This window comes from Anomaloglossus baeobatrachus, chromosome 2 (assembly GCF_048569485.1).
Source record: "Anomaloglossus baeobatrachus isolate aAnoBae1 chromosome 2, aAnoBae1.hap1, whole genome shotgun sequence".
Lineage (NCBI taxonomy): Eukaryota > Metazoa > Chordata > Amphibia > Anura > Aromobatidae > Anomaloglossus > Anomaloglossus baeobatrachus.
Window position 1 is genome coordinate 261,164,516 of NC_134354.1, and position 17,239 is coordinate 261,181,754.

Below are 17,239 nucleotides of genomic sequence, written 5' to 3' on the forward strand. Positions count from 1 at the left end.
ATCAGTCTGGGGTATAAAGAAGCACATGGCCCAGATTTATCAAGACCGGCGTTGCTCATGCTGGTGTTGATGAGGAGATATACTGGAGTCCTGATCCACGCGCCATGAATTTGACAAGTGGCGGATGCCCCACCCTGTCCCAGCTCTGCCATCTATGTTGGAGCTGGGCAAAAACAGTGTGAAAAGTCACTACATTTTAGCATAGACATGAAGTGTGACAAAATTATGTGACGACTTTTCAAAGCTTTTTACACATAAATACTGGCATAAAAAGTTTAGTAAAGTTGCATAACTTTGGTACAACTGGATTCTCTTGGTGGCTTTTGCTATTCTCACACCATTTTCGTTCAACTCCAACAAAGTGGTCTTTAAAGAGGTTGGCCGCTGCCTCTCCTTAGTGCAGCTGTCCTCAGAGCACTCTGCACCATAAAATGGATGCTGGTAGACGAGCAAGTGAGCAGACCATCAGCCTCCTCCAATAGAAAAATAGGTTTCTCATGTGAGGCGGTGTTACTCTTGGAGGATGGACTGATCTGATCACACGATCTTCCACCAGCAGCCATTTTCTGGACAGAAGTGCTGGTTAGTTTGTGAGGAAAGCTGTACTAACAATAGAAAGTGGTCAACCTATTTGATAGGTTTCTCCACTTTATCTTTAGTTTAACAAATGCACTGGGGACATATACTGTATATTAGTATGGGACAAACATTAAAGGGAACCTGTCAGGTGCAATGTGCACCCAGACCCACGAGCAGTTCTGGGCGCATATTGCTATTCCCTGCCTAACCGTCCCTGTATACACTAGCATAGATAAAGGGATCTTTAGTAAAAGTATTTTTAAAAATTCCATATGGTATGCTAATCATGCCAGCGACTAGTCACAAGGGTGTTCGTTCTTTTGGCTAGTCGGCTCCCTTAGCATATAAGCACTTCCCTGTGGGTGTGCCAACGTACTAATGAATGCGCAGTGTCAGAGGATGGTCGCACTCACCTCCCTGCTGCCATCGGTCAACTTTGGCTCAGTGCGCATGATCCCAAACATGCGGTCATACGCACTACACGAGTTTGAAGCCAGGATGTGTACACCCGGCTACATAGTGTGCATGACCGAAAGTCTGGGATCACGTGCACTGAGCCGAAATCCAGCGTCTGACACGATGGCAGCGGAGGTAAGCATGATCATCCTCTGTCGCTCAGTATTCATTAGCTTGTAAGTACGCTCCTGTGGGCGTGCTAAGGGAGCTGGCTAGACAAGAGAACCAACGCCCTTGCGACTAGTCCCTCGCTCATAAGCATATAATATGATCTTTAGAAATACTTTTTATAAAGATCCCTTTATCCATGCTAGTGTATATAGGCACAGTTAGGCAGGGATTAGCAATATACACCCAGAACTGCTTGTGGTTCTGGGTACATACTACACCTGACAAGTTCCCTTTAAGTATTACATGTTCACACTCCACACTCAATCCCAATCTTATTATAGTAAATCCTTGAGTTAGTGGAGCTACTAGCTGTAAAAATGATTTAATTCTATTCTCTTTTTTTTTTTATTCTAATAGTTACGTTTAGCAATTTATGTGTTGAGATTCAGTTTAAATTTTCAGCCAAAACTTTACTATAACTAATAGTTTACCTTTTTCTTTAATCATATAGCCTTTCCCTCTCCCCCCCTCTTTTTTTTTTTGCTTTCCCCCTTTCCCGTGCTCCACTTTTTCTATTTCAAAAATTGAATGTTAATTTAACTTTAGATTGTAATTTCACTAATTGTTGTTAAATTTTACTGTGTGAACAATTTGTTTTGTTTGAACCAAATTTTAAAATAAAAAAAATATGTAAACACACTGAAGAGATGCCTGCTTGATCGTATAGCCCTCCTCACAGGCTGCACAGTCTTTCTATTCTCAAAATAGCTGCTGATGGAGGAGCCCAGGACCAGACCTGTATCAGCATCAACTAATTGAAAAGCAGCTGTCCCATGTGAGGGGGTTTTCAATTTGATTCGGCCGATGAACACAGATAGCCACATGTAACACCATTAGCAGTCATTTTATGGACAGGAGAGCTGTGAAGCCTGTGAGCACAGCTGCAATAACAAGTGGAGGAGAGAATGTGTAAGAATTGTATACAGAAATCATGTCCAACACAATTGTTAGGATACAAAGATAAGTAGTCAACTCCATTATCAGCCTAGCTCACATTCCATTATAATGCCACAGTAATAGACATATCTAGATAAGAAATCCAATATTTTATAATCTATAAATCAATACGGGAATCCTGCAGCAAAACATGCAGTTGTCAAAATCCGCATAGTGCGCACAGCATTTTTTTTCCCTTTCTGGTGAATCACTGCAGAAAGGTTATGAACATTTTCTGCAGTGAAACATGCAGCAAATCCGCGGGTAATCCAAGGGAAATTCCGTTTAGTGCGCGCAAGGCCTTAGAGCGGTTGTTATGCTAATATTTAATAAAATCACTACTCTTCTTAAACAAAAAGGGCAACTCAGATTGGTGATAAGTGCTCTAACTTCCTTTCTCCGAAATGTAAGAGTAGTGACATGGTTTTGAAAGTGCTATAGGGGTAGAAAAATCTCTCACTAAGATGCAGCATATTATGCGTCTAACATCACTGTTGAACACTGCTAGCCATCGTTTATACTACACTTACATCCATTTGTCAGTACACATTTAAACATATCTTATTTCACAACCAAGTCACATTTTTCGGATTCAAATACCTGAGTTTGAGACGTTTTGATTTTGGACTGTCCGTTGATGGTTCGTCAGACGACTCGGTGATGGAAAGCTGTGAAGAGAGGGCGACATTAACTACAATTTAAACAAAGCAATTCCATACACTCACCATATATTATATACATATACACTGTGTAAACATGCCTAGACTTAACACCAAGAGAATACATATGAGACTACAAGGACATTTACAGCTGATACAATGAATTGTACAAGACTATCTCCGTCCAGACATCCGCCGTACATGTAATGAGTGGGCTCAGGAGATCAGTGGGTATCTGATTGCGGCTGTTAATCACTAAATGTAGTTTGTTAATCTTTGAATCAGGAACGCAGTTTGAAGAGCGCAGTTTATAAATTTCATATATGCTTACTTTATAAAAAGAAAAGGAAAAAAAAACCATAAAAAGTCAAAGCACTCATGGCAAAAATACATCAGTGCATATGAGTGTCTGGTGGCGCAGTAAAAATGCTAAGAATGTAATGAGCATGGCAACTACATCACAGCTTGAAACTTGTTTTTGCTATGTAAGCCGAGGACAGCATGCTGTAAGGCTAGGTGCCCACGGGAGCTTGCACCTGCGGATATATCCGCAGTTATGTTCGCAGGTTTCCCGCAGCAGCTCCCCGGAAGCTGCAGCTATTTTCTATTTTTAGCTGCGGGATTCAAGCGAAATAGCTGCGGTAAACCTGCGGACATAACTGCGGATTACCTGCAGAAGTCCCGGCCTCTATCTCCATAGTGGAGGGCCGGGATTTTCGCATGTAAATCCGCAGGAATAATTGACATGCAGTTATGTGCAGCTGTGGGACATCCGCAGCATATTCCGCAGCTGCACATTCCGCAGCATGGACACAGCACTCCCCATGTCCCATAGGATAACATGGGGAGTGTCTGTACTTGCTAAAACCTGTGGATTTATCTGGAAAATCCAGATAAATCTGCAGGTTTTCCGCGGCAAAATCCTCAGGAGCAAGCTCCCTTGGACACATAGACTTAGGCGGGCTTTGCACACTACGACATCGCAGGCCGATGCTGCGATGCCGAGTGCGATAGTGCCCGCCCCCGTCGCAGCAGCGATATGTGGTGATAGCTGGCGTAGCGAAAATTATCGCTACGCCAGCTTCACACACACACTCACCTGCCGTGCGACGTCCCTGTGGCCGGCGACCCGCCTCCTTGTTAAGGGGGCGGGTCGTGCGGCGTCACTGCGACGTCACACGGCAGGCGGCCAATCGGAGCGGAGATGAGCAGGATGTAAACATCCTGCCCATCTCCTTCCTTCCGCATATCCTACGGAAGCCGCAGTGACGCCGGTAGGAGATGTTCCTCGCTCCTGCGGCTTCACACACAGCGATGTGTGCTGCCGCAGGAGCGAGGAACAACATCGGACTGTCGCGTCAGCGTAATTATGAATTACGTCGACGCTGCACCGATGATACGATTACGACGATTTTGCGCTCGTTAATCGTATCATCGAGACTTTACACACTGCGATGTCGCATGTGATGCCGGAAGTGCGTCATTTTCAATTTGACCCCACCGACATCGCACCTGCGATGTCGCAGTGTGCAAAGCCCGCCTCAGAGTTAAAAAAAACAAAAAAGCAAATATGCTTCTCTTATCAGTGTGTATGCTATTGTTTACATAAACTATAGAGTTTACAACCCAGTGATGTATCAGAACTGCTGCAGCCAGTAATCTATGTAATACACCATTGGATTCAGTCTCCTTGCCTACATCATGCTGCTGTCAGATGAGGTAGCTAAAACCTGCTATCATATTCCCTTTAAGGTATGCGTCATTATGAATGTAGTAATACTAAATAAGGGACTTTAAGGTATGCTTACTTTTTTCCAGTTTAAGCAATTTATTTTATTAAGAAAATGTGATTGTTGGTAAAGGTGTACTATTTGTCAATTTTTTTAACAATATGCATTAGTCTCCCAAGGGGATTTGAACATTTGATCAAATGATACACTACACCAGGGGTCCCAAACTCGGCTGGGTGTATGGGCCGCACAGAGGAAAAAAATAATTTGGGGGGCCGCATTCTTTGCAGGACAAAGTGACATTTTTATTGATACCATATATATTTTTTTACACACTTTTGGATGACTGATTTTCAACATTTTTCACTTGTTTATTATAACAAATGTGCACATTCTTTGGTTAAATAAAAAAAAAAATAAATTTGATGTTAAAAAAAAGTCATGCTTTATTTTGTGTTTTTTTTTTACATTTTATCCCTTTCTTGTAACTAATAGTATTACAATTATCACTATATAGAAATTTTGGCCAACTTCTTTTAGTAATGTTCCCCATCCTATAGTAATGACCCCAGCCTTGTCCCTATTCTATAGTAATGTCCCCATCCAATAGTATTATGCCCATCCTTGTAATGTCCCCATCTTTTAGCAATGTCCCCATCCTATAGTCATGTGCCCACCTTGTCCCCATCCTATAGTCATGTGCCCACCTTGTCCCCATCCTATAGTCATGTGCCCACCTTGTCCCCATCCTATAGTCATGTGCCCACCTTGTCCCCATCCTATAGACATGTGCCCACCTTGTCCCCATCCGATAGACATGTGCCCACCTTGTCCCCATCCGATAGACATGTGCCCACCTTGTCCCCATCCGATAGACATGTGCCCACCTTGTCCCCATCCTATAGACATGTGCCCACCTTGTCCCCATCCTATAGTCATGTGCCCACCTTGTCCCCATCCTATAGTCATGTGCCCACCTTGTCCCCATCCTATAGTCATGTGCCCACCTTGTCCCCATCCTATAGTCATGTGCCCACCTTGTCCCCATCCTATAGACATGTGCCCACCTTGTCCCCATCCGATAGACATGTGCCCACCTTGTCCCCATCCGATAGACATGTGCCCACCTTGTCCCCATCCTATAGACATGTGCCCACCTTGTCCCTATTCTAGTCATGTGCCCACCTTGTCCCCATCCTATAGACATGTGCCCACCTTGTCCCCATCCTATAGTCATGTGCCCACCTTGTCCCCATGCTATAGACATGTGCCCACCTTGTCCCCATACTATAGACATGTGCCCACCTTGTCCCCATGCTATAGACATGTGCCCACCGTGTCCCGATCCTATAGACATGTGCCCACCTTGTCCCCATCCTATAGACATGTGCCCACCTTGTCCCTATTCTATAGTCATGTGCCCACCTTGTCCCTATTCTATAGTCATGTGCCCACCTTGTCCCCATTCTATAGTCATGTGTCCACCTTGTCCCCATGCTATAGACATGTGCCCACCTTGTCCCCATCCTATAGACATGTGCCCACCTTGTCCCCATCCTATAGACATGTGCCCATCTTGTCACCATCCTATAGACATGTGCCCACCTTGTCCCTATTCTATAGTCATGTGTCCACCTTGTCCCCATGCTATAGTAATGTGCCCACCTTGTCCCTATTCTATAGTCATGTGCCCACCTTGTCCCCATGCTATAGTAATGTGCCCACCTTGTCCCTATTCTATAATCATGTGCCCACCTTGTCCCCATGCTATAGTAATGTGCCCACCTTGTCCCCATGCTATAGTAATGTGCCCACCTTGTCCCTATTTTATAGTCATGTGCCCACCTTGTCCCTATTCTATAGTCATGTGCCCACCTTGTCCACATGCTATAGTAATGTGCCCACCTTGTCCCCATGCTATAGTAATGTGCCCACCTTGTCCCTATTCTATAGTCATGTGCCCACCTTGTCCCCATGCTATAGTAATGTGTCCACCTTGTCCCTATTCTATAGTCATGTGCCCACCTTGTCCCCATGCTATAGTAATGTGCCCACCTTGTCCCTATTCTATAGTCATGTGCCCACCTTGTCCCCATGCTATAGACATGTGCCCACCTTGTCCCCATACTATAGACATGTGCCCACCTTGTCCCCATGCTACAGACATGTGCCCACCTTGTCCCCATGCTATAGTAATGTGCCCACCTTGTCCTCATGCTATAGTAATGTGCCCACCTTGTCCCCATCCTATAGACATGTGCCCACCTTGTCCCCATCCTATAGACATGTGCCCACTGTGTCCCGATCCTATAGACATGTGCCCACCTTGTCCCTATTCTATAGTAATGTCCCCATCCTGTAGTAATGGGGGGGGGGGGGCAGTGGCGGCGGCAGGTGAAAGGTGATAATTTACCAATCGCTCTCGGCTTCCACCCACAGATTCCTGAGTGAAGCTGAAGGGGCGGTCTCTGGCCCCAGATCCACAGTGATTGGACAGATCGGTCACAAGGCCGGTCTCTCCAATCAGAGCTGGGGGCGGGTGAAACAGAGGTCACCCAGCTCCAGCCAATGATCGGTGCTACAGATGCACTGATCATGGCTGGATTTCAATGTTACAGACATTTTCAATGGCTGAAACATTAGTGGCTGTGATTGGCTGAGCGGCGTTCGTCAGCCAAGCAAAGCCTCCGTAGGTTCGGGGAGGAGACACCACCCCTCCTGAGGTCCCCTCCTCCCCGAATCTAAGGTATTTGCTATTTGCAATGCAAACAGCGATCGCAGCCACCGGGGCTGCGATTTCGCCATGACGTACTGGGTAGGTCATGGATCCTTAAGTACCAGGGAACCATGATGTACCCAGTACGTCATAGGTCGCTAAGTGGTTAATGTGCCGTCCTTCACATACACAAAAATAAAAAAAACCACCATTCTTCTCACCTGTCCCGCGTTCCCTTGGCTCCTCATCTCTGCTTCTTGCTGTCTGCAGGCCGTGCCCCGGTGAGTATCGCGGCCGGTGCAGGAGCCGCAGCCCTTGGCAGCGATTTATGTTAGATCAGATGCTTGTTTTGCCAGCGCTGCGCGCGCACAGTCCTTGCCTCTGAGGACGCAGCGCCGGCAAAACACTCATCTAACAAAGTGCAGACAGTGGCTGCGGCCCCTGCACTGGCCGCGATAGTGACCAGGGGCACGGGCCTGGGGGCTGCACGAAGCAGCCTGACGGGCCGCGTGTTTGAGACCCCTGCACTACACTGAGCTCTAAAAAGCTAAACAGATTAAAGTTGGTCCAAATTGCAGTGGGTTTAAGCGGACAGCTATTTTGAAAGGGTTGTCCACTACTAGGACAACCCCTTCTGATTCCACGTTTCCACCCAGGTAAAATAATAAAGCCTAAACTCATCTGCCGTACCAACGCCGCTTCAGAGGTGCTGCAGCTCGAGGACCCGGGGCTCTAGTGGGGGGTTTTGATGTCATGGGAGCACAGAGTCCAATCAGTGCTAGCTTCTCCCTCTCCGCCTTTGGACCAATCGAATACTCAATAGGAAATGAGAGTGAACCGTTTCACCACACTAATGGTTCCAGTACGGGAAGAGAGTATAAGCTTTATTATTTTACTTGGGGGAAACATGTGGAATAAGAAGGGGTTGTCCTAGTAGTGTATGGTCACCTTCACAATTATAGCTAGAAAATGCACTGTGGAGTACTGTGCAAAACTACAAATAAGTTTATTCTACATGATAATGGACGGATAAGGTGTAAAGCAGAAGGCGGCACATAGTGATGTATATTAAATTCTACACTGAATTCAGTGATTGATCACTGACATACAGCAGATTAACAAGAGGCAGCACTTTTCACACACCATGTTCATGTACTGAGTAACAAGAGGCAGCACTTTTCACACACCATGTTCATGTACTGAGTAACAAGAGGCAGCACTTTTCACACACCATGTTCATGTACTGAGTAACAAGAGGCAGCACTTTTCACACACTCTATGTTCATGTACTGTTCGTTCAGTTTGTGAAGTGTTCATGTGCCAATAAAACAAATCTAACTTACTATTTCTGTTGCTTCGTCATCTCCACTGAGGGTTACAGCAGAGCTCATTGGTTTCAATTCAGCAACAATAGCTCTTTCTTGTGCTTTCTGCTTTGCGGTAACTTTCACAGGTAAGATTTTTTTCACCACACAAGGCTCTATATTCAGTTTTGGTTTCTCTGTAAGCAGGAACACATTTTTTAACCCTCTTATATGTTGCCAATAATCAATCGAAAAACATGACTGGCTTACGTTTTACAAGAAAAGACTTGTAGCAGAATGAGAAAATACATAGGATGCACATTGTACTCTGACTTGCAATACAGATCATTAATGGGATCAATGGTGTTCCCATCCCAATAGTTAGACACAAAAAGAAGGGAATTTTGTTTACTTACCGTAAATTCCTTTTCTTCTAGCTCCAATTGGGAGACCCAGACAATTGGGTGTATAGCTTCTGCCTCTGGAGGCCACACAAAGTATTACACTCAAAAGTGTAACCCCTCCCCTCTGCCTATACACCCTCCCGTGCCTCACGGGCTCCTCAGTTTTGGTGCAAGAGCAGGAAGGAGGAAACTTATAAATTGGTCTAAGGTAAATTCAATCCGAAGGATGTTCGGAGAACTGAAACCAAAGAAACAATTGAACAACAAGCCCGAAGGGAACAGGGGCGGGTGCTGGGTCTCCCAATTGGAGCTAGAAGAAAAGGAATTTACGGTAAGTAAACAAAATTCCCTTCTTCTTTGTCGCTCCATTGGGAGACCCAGACAATTGGGACGTCCAAAAGCAGTCCCTGGGTGGGTAAAAGAATACCTCGATAAATAGAGCCGAAACGGCTCCCTCTTACAGGTGGGCAACCGCCGCCTGAAGGACTCGCCTACCTAGACTGGCATCTGCCGAAGCATAGGTATGCACCTGATAACGTTTCGTGAAAGTGTGCAGGCTAGACCAGGTAGCTGCCTGACACACCTTCTGAGCCGTCGCCCGGTGCCGCAATGCCCAGGATGGACCCACGGCTCTGGTAGAATGGGCTTTCAGCCCCGAAGGAAGCGGAAGCCCCGAAGAACGGTAAGCTTCAAGAATCGGTTCCTTGCTCCACCGAGCCAAGGTTGACTTGGAAGCCTGCGAACTCTTACGCTGACCGGCGACAAGTACAAAGATTGCATCTGAACGGCGCAGGGGCGCTGTGCGAGACACGTAGCACCGGAGTGATCTCACTAGATCTAATGATTGCAAATCCTTTTCACATCGGTGAATTGGATTAGGGCAAAAAGAAGGTAAGGTGATATCCTGATTGGATGAAAAGGAGATACCACCTTAGGGAGAAATTCCGGAACAGGATGCAGAACCACCTTATTCTGGTGAAAAACCAGGAAGGCGGCTTTGCATGACAGCGCTGCAAGATCCGACACTCTTCGGAGTGATGTGACTGCCACTAGAAAAGCCACCTTCTGCGAAAGACGTGATAAGGAGACATCTCGCAGCGGCTCGAAAGGTGGTTTCTGAAGAGCCTTAGCACCCTGTAAAGGTCCCAGGGCTCTGGTGGGCGCTTGTAAGGTGGAACTATGTGGCATACTCCTTACAGGAACATGCGGACCTGCGGGAGCCTGGCCAGGCGCCTTTGAAAAAATACTGAGAGCGCCGATACTTGTCCCTTGAGAGAGCTTAGTGACAAACCCTTGTCCATTCCAGATTGAAGGAAGGAAAGAAAAATGGGTAAGACAAAAGGCCAGGGAGTAAACCCATTCACAGAGCACCACGACAAGAATATCCGCCAAGTCCTGTAATAGATCTTGGCGGACGTCGGTTTCCTGGCTTGTCTCATAGTGGCAATGACATCCTGAGATAACCCTGACGATGCTAGGAGCCAGGACTCAATTGCCACACAGTCAGGTTGAGGGCCGCAGAATTCAGATGGAAAAAAAAAAAACGGCCCTTGTGACAGCAAGTCTGTGCGGTCTGGAAGGGCCCACGGTTGACCCAACGTGAGTTGCCACCGACCCGGGTACCACGACAGCCTTGGCCAGTCTGGAGCGACGAGAATGGCGCGGCGGCAGTCGTATCTGATCTTGCGTAATACTCTGGGTAGCATCGCCAGAGGAGGAAACACATAAGGTAGTTGAAACTGCGACCAATCCTGTACTAATGCATCCGCCGCCAGAGCTCTGTGAACTGCGGAGATGGTGGATGCTGTGGCTTCCACCCTCTGCAGGATTCGCCGTACTTCCTGTAAGGCTTGACGACTGCGAGTGCCGCCCTGGTGATTGATGTAGGCGACTGCAGTGGCGTTGTCCGACTAGATACGGATCTGCCTGCCCTCCAGCCACTGATGGAACGCCAATAGGGCTAGATACACTGCCCTTATCTCCAGAACAATGATCTGAAGGGAAGACTCCCTCGGAGTCCAGGTCCCCTTGGGGGCAGGAAGGATTTTCCCTGCGAAAGAGAAGTGGGAAGAAGCCACCACTGAACAGACGTCTTGGTTGCCAGGGAAAGAGAGACATTCTTGTCGAGGGAAGTCGATCTCTTGTCCCACTTGTGGAATGTCCCATTAGAGTGGGCGTAGATGAAATTGCGCGAAGGGCACTGCCTCCATCGCTGCCACCATCTGCCCTAGGAAGTGCATGAGGCACCTCAATGGGTGAGACTGACTCTGAAGAAGAGATTGCACCACTGCTTGCAGAGAAAGCTGTTTGTCCAGTGGTAGTTGACTGAATATGAAACTCCATCCCAAGGTAGGCCAATGACTGGGTCGGTGTCAACTTGGATTTTGGAAAGTTGATGATCCACCCGAACTGCTGGAGAGTCTCCAGAGCGACGGTAAGGCTGTGTTGACACGCCTCCCGAGACGGTGCCCTGACTAGGAGATCGTTTAAGTAGGGAATCACCGAGTGGCCTTGGGAGTGTAGGACCGCCACAACGGATGCCATGACTTTGGTGAAAACCCGTGGGGCTGTCGCCAAGCTGAAAGGCAATGCCACGAACTGAAGGAGTTCGTCCCCTATAGCGAAACGCAAGAAGCGTTGATGTTCGGATGCGATCGGCACATGGAGATAAGCCTCTTTGATGTCGATCGATGCGAGAAAGTCTCCCTGTGACATCGAAGCGATGACCGAGCGGAGAGATTCCATCCTGAACCGTCCGGTTCCCGCATATCTGTTGAGCAGTTTGAGTTCCAGAACGGGACGGAATGAACCGTCCTTCTTTGGCACCACGAACAAGTTGGAGTAAAAGCCGCGCCCCTGTTCCTGAGGGGGGACGGGAATCACAACTTCTTCTGTCTTCAGAGCGGGAGAGCCTGCCACCGACCGAGGATGCGGTTTGGGGATGCCAAGAGTCATGAGGAGGCCGCCTTGGAGGCAGTGCCTCTGGCCGCCTTTTGGGGGCGTGACTTAGACCGCCACGCGTAGGAGTTCCTCTGACCTTTCTCCGGCCTATTGGACGAAGAGGATTGGGACTTGGCGGAGGGGCGAAAGGACCGAAACCTCGATTGTATCTTACGTTGCTGAGGTCGCTTCGGTCTGGACTGGGGTAAGGAGGAGTCCTTTCCCTCTCATCCAATCGTTCTCCAAACAATCGGTCGCCAGAAAACGGCAAACCGGTTAGGAATCCCTTGGAAGCCGAGGCTGCCTTCCATTCGCGCAGCCACATGGCTCTGCGGACTGCCACAGAATTAGCGGATGCGACCGCTGTACGGCTAGCAGAGCCTAGGACTGCATTCATGACGTATGAAGAAAACGCCGACGCCTGAGAAGTCAAGACGCAACCTGCGGAGCAGAAGTACGTGTGACCGCATTAATCTCGGTTAGACAAGCCGAGATAGCTTGGAGTGCCCACACGGCTGCAAAAGCCGGGGCAAAGGACGCGCCCGTGGCTTCATAGATGGATTTCACCAGGAGCTCTATCTGCCTGTCGGTGGCATCTTTTAGCGATGAGCCATCTGCAACCGATACCACAGATCTAGCCGCCAATCTAGAGACTGGAGGATCCACCTTGGGACACAGAGCCTAACCCTTAACTACGTCAGAGGGGAAGGGGTAACGTGTGTCAGCAAGGCGCTTAGTACAGTGCTTGTCCGGAACCGCTCTGGGTTTCTGGACAGCATCCTTGAGGTTAGAGTGGTCGAAAAACGCACTCCGTGTACGTTTGGGGAACTGAAAATGGTGGTTCTCCTGCTGAGAAGCCGACTCTTCTATAGGTGGAGGCGGGGGAGATAGATCTAACACCTGGTTGATGGACGAGATAAGATCATTTACTAAGGCGTCCCCTTTAGGTGTATCAAGGTTGAGGGCAACGTCATGGTCAGAGCCCTGAGCTGCGACCTCCGCTTCGTCCTCCGCTTTGTCCTCCAGCCGGGAACCTGAGCAGCGTGATGAAGCTGATGATTCCAAGCGGGCCCGCTTAGCTGGTCTGGGGCTGTGGTCCGTGGAGGAGTCCTCCACGTGAAACCTAGAGCCCACCCCGGGAGCGCGCTGCGGCGTGGACCGAGAGAGACCTGGAGGCGCCGATCCAACAGTGTCCTGGGTCTGTGTAAGGACCGGTCTGGACTGCAAGGCTTCTAGCAGCTTGGCAGACCATTTGTCCATAGACTTAGCCATGGATTGTGAAAGTGACTCAAAGGGCATCTCAGCAAACACTGCAAACTCTGTCCCTGCTGCCTGGACAGTGGTAGCATGGGGGTCTACCTGAGCCGAGGGGCCAAAAAGTGGTCGCGGTTCCGGCTGAGTCAGTGTAACAGGGGTCGAGCATTGCTCACAGTGAGGGTAGGTGGAACCCGCAGGCAACATAGCCCCACAAGAGGTACAGGTCGCAAAGAAACCCTGTGCCCTAGCGCTCTTGCTCCTTGTGGACGACATGCCGTTGTGTTCCAGGAGAGTGATCACAGAGGGTATAAGGGAAGAGTATACAGCCCGGCCGAACAGAGATATATATATATAAAGATATATAATACGTATCTATTCAGGCAACCCAGGGGGACCGACACCGGATGACCGGTGTGGCTTACCGACCGCTAAAAAGCGGCGTGTGTGTCCTCCAGATTCCCTGCTCCAGGTCTCCCAGCAGTGAAAAGCTCTTTTCTGATGATTCTCCAGCGCAGAATTCTGAAAAAAAACGGCTGCTGGAGCTCTCAGAGGGGGAGTGGAGCGGTGGGCGGCACCAGGAAAAAGTGTGGGAATCTGGGGTCCCTATTGTGATCACAGAGGGGGGAGGCAGCATACAGGATGCTCCGGCCCTCACTGCCGACGTCAGGACGACTGTCCCGCCCCTACCCTGACAGACAGGTCCGGGGGCGGGAGTCTTGCCAGTAGGCTGCAACTGAAGCCGGGGACTAAATTTATGACCGCGGCCGACAAGCAGGCGCGGTCGGCGCGGAAGTCCCCCGGCTTTCGCGGATCAGCAGCCGCTGTGTCCCAGGCAGCGTCCGGTCGGCTGTCCCGCCCCTACCCTGACAGACAGGTCCGGGGGCGAGATTTTTCAAGTAGGCCGCAACTGAAGCCGGGGACTAAATTTATGACCGCGGCCGACAAACAGGCGCGGTCGGCGCGGAAGTCCCCCGGCTTTCACGGTCTAGCAGCACTTGCAGCGTCCGGGTGCCAGGCGCTCCATGAACCGTCCCCATGGGGACACAGAGTACCTGACAGATGCAGGGCCCGGTCCCTGATAACGAAAATACTCCGGTCCGGCAGATTCCACACAGGGGCTGCGGAGGGAGCACGGTCCCAGTACCTGGATGACCGCTCAGGATCCCACTTCTCCCAGAGCCCGCAAGGGATGGTGAAGGAAAACGGCATGTGGCTCCAGCCTCTGTACCCGCAATGGGTACCTCAACCTTAACAGCACCGCCGACGTAGTGGGGTGAGAAGGGAGCATGCCGGGGGCCCCGTGGGAGCCCTCTTTTCTTCCATCCGATAATATCAGCAGCTGCTGCTGACTAAAATGGGAATGCATGAGTGGATGTGTGCCTCCTTCCACACAAAGCATAAAACTGAGGAGCCCGTGAGGCACGGGAGGGTGTATAGGCAGAGGGGAGGGGTTACACTTTTGAGTGTAATACTTTGTGTGGCCTCCGGAGGCAGAAGCTATACACCCAATTGTCTGGGTCTCCCAATGGAGCGACAAAGAAATTTACATTTAAAGCATAGCTACAATTTCCTCAGAACAAGCATGAAAGGTAGCATGGTTGTTTTCTAAAGCGTTATACCATCAGGATCTGCAAGTTACACTTGTGGTAGAAATGATGCTGTTAAAAATATATAGCACTTATTAACCCCTTCACCCCGGGCGATTTTTTATTTTTCCTCCCCTTCTTCCGAGAGCCATAACTTTTATTTTTCCATTAATCTTGCCATATGAGGGCTTACTTATTTCGGGATGAGTTGTACTTTTGAATGAAACCATTAGTTTTACCATATTGTGTACTGGAAAACAAAAAAAAAAATTCCAAGTGCAGTGAAGTTGAAAAAAAAAAGTTCAATTCCATGATTGTTCTTGGGATATTTTATTCAATGCTGACTATATGGGAAAACTATGGTGTCATTATGATGCCTCACATCGGTACGACTTTGTACATAACAAACATATGAACTTTTACTTTTATCTAAAGGTGTTAAAAAAAACCCAACAAAACAGCTCTGATTTGCAGAAATGTAGCGTTCCTGTGAGAGCTGGTGCTCTGTCAGCTCTTACAGGAAACACGTCAGGGGTCATCACATGACCCCGAGCTACCCTGTCAACCATCGGCTCCCTGTGATCATATCATAGGGCCACCAGGAACGGTGCGATCCCAGCCACGGACATTTAAACTGCACTGTCAATATTTGACAGCGTGATTTAAGTGGCAAGCAGGCGCGGGTGGATCGCGGACCCAGCCGCACCTGTTAGCCCCACATGTCTGCTGTTCAAAATAGCAGACCTGTGCAGAGATCAACGCCACCTCACCACAGCAGCCGGTGGTGACTCCTGCTACATGACCAGTGATGTAGTGGTACCTTATTGGTCATGAAGGGGTTAAAGGGGATATATATTTGTTTTATTTTACAATGTGTCTTATTAACTACCCATGCCTGTTAGTTCTAACTACCCGCCTGTTGTGCTCGACACCAATCTCTGTCGGCATAGAGAAGATATACACGGCACTTCTGCTCCTGCCTGCGATTAACTGGCTTCCGCTGACGTCACATTAACAGCCTAACTGTGGGAAGACTGCTGTCAAACAGCATGACAGCGACAGTCACGCCTTGTTGACAGCAGCCTGTAAGAAGAGCTGCTCTGTTGACTTAGAGCAGCTGAATTTCCAGCAGGAGCAGCCATTGACTGCTCTGTGCCGCCACCAAGTACAACAAGCAGGTGGTTGCCTTTGTTAGCATCATCCTGTTTTTGTTTCGGTTTGTTTTTTCACGAACATAAAAATTGAGTCCCGTACAACCTCTAAGTACAAATCTGCAGCCACCTGCACTGTGAGACATATACAAACTGAATACTCAAACAAATTCCACCATCAAACCAACTATCCCTTAGGCTAGTTTCACACATCTAGCTTTTCGCCGGTTTGCCGGATTCGGCGCATGCCAGTACAGTGTAAACAGTACAGTGGCAGGGCTGTAACGTCTGGGTCACATGCTCCGGTCACATGACAGCATGTGACTGGAGCTTGTCGCACTGCCATTGTACTGTATACACTGTACTGGTGTGCGCTGAATCCGGCGAAAAGCCGGATGTGTGAAACTATACCTTATACAGGTACTGCTGTTCATTCAACATTCTCAGAATTTACTACACATACCTCTTTTGTCAGCTGTTAGCTGCGCTGGCTTAAACACTTCTGTATCTCTTCCACGTTTCAGTGGAGACACAGGAGAGTCTGCAGACAATACGCTGCTCTCCATTTTGGCGGCGATATTTTTTTTTAATTCTTCTTTTGGACTGGACATTTTCACAGAAGATCTGATTGTCACTGATGTCTGTATGGAGAAAATGTGGTCAACACACGCAAAATGTGTCTTATTGTCATTCTCTATAAGAATGTGATTAGAAGCATCAGGCTTTCCAACAAAATACCTTACCTCTTCGGCAGGGGTTGGCTTGTCAGTCGATGGGTACAGTTTTGCATCTGTCCTCCCTGTTAAAGAACATACACAATTTATGCAGTCATCGGATAGATACATAGTATAAAAAGCTGAAAGCACACACACGCAATTCAGATGAGGTTACTGAAAATTCACAGACACAGGTGATAGTCGTGGTAAGTAGAGCAGATATCTTCTGGGAGTCTGGTATGCCGTTATTTATTACTAGAAGGTGGCCCGATTCTACGCATCGGGTATTCTAGAATTTATGCATTGTGTAGTTCATGCATGATTTTTGTTATATATATATATATATATATATATATATATATATATATATATATATATATATATATATATATATATATAGATATATAGATCTTGTTGTGTGTAGTTACCAAGTGTTTGTGTAGGGCACTGTACATGTTCTGGGTGTTGTCTGGGTGTGGCGGGGGGTGAGAGCGGTGTTGTATGTGTGTTGCGTTGTTTGTGGAGCGCTGTATGTCTGTAGCGTGTGTGTGTGTGTTGCGTGGTTTGTGTGGGTGTGGTGTGTTTTGGGGGGAGGTATGTTTTGTGCAATGTGTGTATTGTGCGGTATGTGCGT

The 17,239-nt window shown here is 48.1% G+C and overlaps 1 pseudogene; it reads right to left on the minus strand.

Moving 5' to 3' along the window:
- LOC142291333 (zinc finger CCCH domain-containing protein 11A-like) overlaps positions 1 to 17,239 on the minus strand; it is a 183,828-nt pseudogene that overhangs the window by 1,180 nt on the left and 165,409 nt on the right.